Source organism: Microtus ochrogaster, chromosome 15 (genome assembly GCF_000317375.1).
Source record: "Microtus ochrogaster isolate Prairie Vole_2 chromosome 15, MicOch1.0, whole genome shotgun sequence".
NCBI classification, from domain to species: domain Eukaryota; kingdom Metazoa; phylum Chordata; class Mammalia; order Rodentia; family Cricetidae; genus Microtus; species Microtus ochrogaster.
Genome location: NC_022017.1, coordinates 29,013,280 through 29,018,342, shown reverse-complemented (window position 1 = coordinate 29,018,342; position 5,063 = coordinate 29,013,280).

The following is a 5,063-nucleotide window of genomic DNA, read 5'->3' as shown; positions in this document are numbered from 1 at the left end:
GTCTACACAGAGCAACCCTGTTTGAAAAAAACAAATTGAAAAAGCCAGGCAGTGGTAGTGCACACCTTTAGTCCTAGCACTTGGGAGACAGAGGCAGGCAGATCTCTGTGAGTTCAAGGCCAACCTGGTCTACAGAACAAGTTCCAGGACAGGCTCCAATGCTACAGAGAAACCCTGTTCCAAAAAAAAAAAAGGAAAAAATAGCCATTCTGCAAATAAATACTAAGAAACTCACAGCTCCCCTGCCTCATCCTCCTGCATACTGGAATTAATAGGTGCTAGTGTGTTTTTTTTTTTAATATATATAACTTTTAGTTATATATGTATGTGGGTATGTGTGCCTGAGTGCATGGGCCTGTGGAAACCAGAGGCATTGGATCCTTTGGAGCTGCAGTTACGGTTGGTTGTGAGCTGCCTGACCTGGGTGCTGGGAAAGGAGCTCGGGTGCTCTGTAAGAACAGTAGAAGCTCCTAACAACCACTGAAGCATCTCTTCAACTTCCAGGTGTTAGTGTCTAACTCAAGCTGGCCACCACCCCACAGCTAGAGGTGTGTAGCATCACATTCGGTCAGGAGCTTTTTTTTAAAGAACTTGTGATCCAGGCAACAGGCACTGGAGCACCCTGTGAGCCTCTGCTTACCTTCCACCAGTGGGTGTGCTGCAGGCTGACTTCCAGGGGTCCCGGCTAGTGGAGGGAAAAGTAAGCTTTAGGCCTTGGTCTGCTGCTTCCAGTTGTGCTGCCTCTCAACACATCAGGTACCTCACTGCCCTATTCCACCCTCAAAACTCTCCAGAACGGAATTGGTGGGTTTTTTTGTTTGTTTGTTTGTTTGTTTTTTGGTTTTTCGGGACAGGGTTTCTCTGTGGTTTTGGAGCCGGAATTGGTGTTTAAAGAGGAAAAAAGCCGAGCATTACGTGGTGGCCCACACCTTTCATCCTGGCACTTGAGAAGCAGAGGCAGGTATAGCTCTGAGTTTGACACTAACCTGGTCTACAGAGTGAGCTACAGGACAGTCAGGACTATAGAGACCTGTCTCCCCCGCCCCCCAAAAAAGGTTGGGGCGATGGTGGTGCATGCCTTTAATCCCAGCACTCAGGAGGCAGAAGCAGGTGGAGCTCTGTGAGTTCAAGGCCAGCCTGGAATACAAGAACTAGTTCCAGGACAGGCCCCAAAGCTATAGAGAAACCCTGTCTCAAAAAAAAAGGGGGGGGGGAGTAGAGCTTGCCTAATGTGCTTGAAGCTATGAATTCAAACAATCCCTGGGACTGAAATAAACATTACAGAAGAAGAAACTGAGGTTCAGAATTGCTCACGGTCTCTCCCATATCAGAGCTGAGATCCCAACCGGCGTAGGATAGATAAGCAGCCTCAGGTCTCTCGAGTCCTGTGAGCTTCCAAACCCTCACTGCTTTCCCCAGTGTTCTCTCCTACCCAAGGTGCCAGTGTCTGGCCCTCCCCCTCCACTCCCTTTGGCCAGCAGAAGTCAGCCACAGTGGTCAGATCCAGATCTGATGTCTCCCGATGGACGGCAAGAGCCCTGCTCTACCTGGCAGGAGTGGAGAGGAAGAAACCATGGTCTACACAAGAAGAAGGCGCTGCCTGATCCTTTCCCACAGCTGCACAGATTGTTCCCCAAAACCTAGGCTCTTCCACTATGACGGTTGAGATGGGCCGCCTACTTGACAGGATATAGAAGGCAAACCTGGCACCCCTGTGAGCAGTCCTCTAGGTTAGCACCTGGGCCTGCCTTCTAATCTAAATTAGAATAATGAGGGAAGATTGAGCTGGGGGCAGCACCTTCCCATGGGCTAGGGGCCTGGTCTAATAATAAAAAAAAAAAAAATGACAACGAAGGGGCTGGCAATGTCAGCGAAATCTGACAACCTGAGTTCCATCCCCCCAGGACACACATAGTGGAAGATTCAAAGCATTCCTGAGCGTTGCCCTCGGACCTCTGCACACCTGCATTTATTGCTTCCCCTGTAAATTTAAAAAACTAAACAAGATAAGCTTTTTTAGTTTGTTTTATTTTTGAGATAGGGGCACGGCTGTCCTGGAACTATGTAGACCAAGCCAGCCTCGAACTCCCAGAGATCCACCTATGCCAGCACACTCACCCAGTTCTGGCTTAATGTTCCCTTCTGGGAGGGTATGAAGAGGGACATTAGACCTGAGGTTCCAGCCACTCGCACCTGTGCCCTCTCCCAGTTGTAAATCTGCCTTAGCTACACAAGGGACAGGATAGACACAGTGACATTGTTTACAAACAGGACTGAGGTCCAAAAAGGAAAGTGAATCCCGTGAGAGCAAAACAATTCAGCCTCAACTGAAGCACGAATTAATAAAAACTCAGGGGTTCAACCTGAAGATCTGAAAAGCAAAACAGCCAGCTACTGGCTCATACCTCTACCTCGACCTCAGTCTGAAATAAATGGCGATCCTGCCTCCAGGAATCTCAGAATGAGACTGTGTGTTGAGAGCTGTTTCCTTCCATTTTATCATCCTCTCTAGAGCTGGGATTAAAGGCATGCACCACCTGGTTTCTATGGCTTATAGTGGCTACTGGGATTAAAGGTGCCTGTCGCCATAGCCTGGTCTGTCAGGCTGACCAGTGAAGCTGTTTTACTCTCCAATCTTCAGGCAAACCTTATTAAAATACAATTGAAATGCCGCTGCACTCAACCTCCTCCTTGACCCTATCCTGCTCGCCTCACTTGGGCTCCATAATCCAGGTTCTGGGACTCACTCTCTAATAAACCATTCTTACTAGGCTAGTGTCTCCTGGGAGTTGCTAATATATAAACGTGGGCAGTTAGTTAACTGTGGGCACTATACAACTGTATGGAAATCAGTATCCCTGGGGTGGGACTTTTTGGTGATTAGCTGTTTGTTTAACACACACACACACACACACACACACACGCACACACACGCACACACGTCTTTGAGACAGAGTCTCACTGTGTAACCCTGTCTGGCCTGTAACTCTAACTGTATGTAGACCAGACCGGCCTTGAATTTACAGCCATCCACCTGCCTCTACCTCCTATTGGATCAAAGGAGTGTGCAGCCCGACCTGGCTCATTCATTTCCTTCCTTAAATTTTCATTACATTAATATGGTCTCTCTGTATATGTGAGCATGTGTGTATGTCATACCCACACATGCACATCACAGTGCACATGTGGTCAGAAGACCGCTTCCTCCACCGTGTGGGTCCCTGGGATTGAGCTCAGGCTCTCAGGCTTAGTAGTAAGCCTTCGCCCAACTAGGCCATCGCTCTGCCTCCCCAACTTTGAAAAAATTTTTCTCTGTCTCTCCCTTCCTCTCTCTTGCTCTCTCTTTCTTTTGTCATTTTCATTTTTGTTTTGAGACAGGGTCTTTCTGTTTTGTTCAGGCTGGTCCTGAACTCCTAGACTCAAACAATCCCCCAGCCTCAGCCTCCTAAGCAGCAGCTAGGACCACATACACATATGTGCAGGCAAAGTGCCTTCCCTCGCATTTCCCTTCACAGAGTCACTGTTGCCACCCTGATTTCGGTCACAGTCCCATCCTGTCCAACAGCCCTTCCAGTTCTCAGACCCAGCCAGTGCCTGCCATCTCACCACCCTCCCCTGCCAGCATCATCTTTCTGCCTGAGTTGCCGCATCCTCGTCATCCTAAATGTCTGTTCCCAAAGCAGCCTTGCATCCACCCAGCATGTCCTATGACTCCCTTGGAGCCAAATCTGAGCTCACATCCAAAGGCCCACAACGGCCAGCCTCCTGTCTCCCAGGCTCCACCTGGTACTCAGATCCAGTTCTGACCCGCCTGCTCTGTCTGCACACCTCTTTAGACTCCGGCTTTTCTCTCTGACAACCCAGCCGGACCCACATGGGCACAAGGCCTTGTTGTGGTATGGCCATGCCACCACTAGGTGGCGATTCGGGCACATCTAGGGCAGTGACCTAGAAGGCCTGCTTCTGAGGTTGTCCTTAGACCAAAGCCTCCCCCGCCTTCTGCCAGATGGAGCTGCGGAGCAGCAGCTGACTAACTCTCTGCACTACTGGCCTTCCAATGGCTCTAGTGGACAGTCTAGGATGTCCATGGACCCTGGAGAGAGGAAGGACCAACCTCCACAAACGGGACTTCTAGGCTCTAGGGAGGGGCTATACCATAGGCTCCAAAGAGTGAGGTTGGGGAACTGAACTGAGCTCAGCCAGAGCACAGGGTAAAGGATGAGAGATTCGACCTGGAGCTGAACCCTCTCTCCCTAGTCCTCTGGGTACAACTGACAGACTGGCCTGGAGCCTGGATTTCCCCGTCCAGCAAAAGGAATTACATGAACAAGGATTGAAACTCTGGGGAGTCGAACTGACCAGCTAAGTTATAAGTGAGGCTGAGGGGCTTGCTCAGGTGAGCACTGTGTGCAGGCAAGCAGTATGTGGATTTGAGAAGAAGCAGAAAGACAAGAAACCAGGGTCCTTGATGTCCTGCTGTTAAATAGGATGTCCCAGGGGCCTCCCCTGCCCTGAGGTCTGTGACTATCCATGTCTTCAGTGCATGTGTGTGTCTGTGCGCACGCTCGCGTGTGTATCAAGGCCTAGAAATAAGTGTATACCCACATCCAGGAGCCTTCTCATTTTGGCGGACGGCCAGGAAGCAGGAACAGAAGGACTTTTTTTTTTTTTCTTTCTTTATTAAATTTGCAGAAGGACTTTTATAATCATGCCAAGAGTCCAAGAGCCTAGGGACCAGCTCAGTCAGCAGTGTGACAGTACCCTCAGGGAGGGCACACAGCCCACTCCTAACGCCCCAACCCCCTCCCTGACAGGTGGATAATCTCTCTCCTTGCCACAGTTCTTCCTTGTTTGCAAGGTATTTACATGCATTTACATTCAGACCCTTGCTAGGTTTTCCTCCTCAGTGAGCATCTGATTCTCAACCCTGCCCCTGATGGCAGGGGTAGGAGTGTGGAAGGGGGATGGGGATCTCGGGGAAGTAACTATCCGGTGCTTAGAGTCACTCACTGAACGTTTATGTGTACATGTGTACATTTGTATATATCCCTTTATTTCCTTCT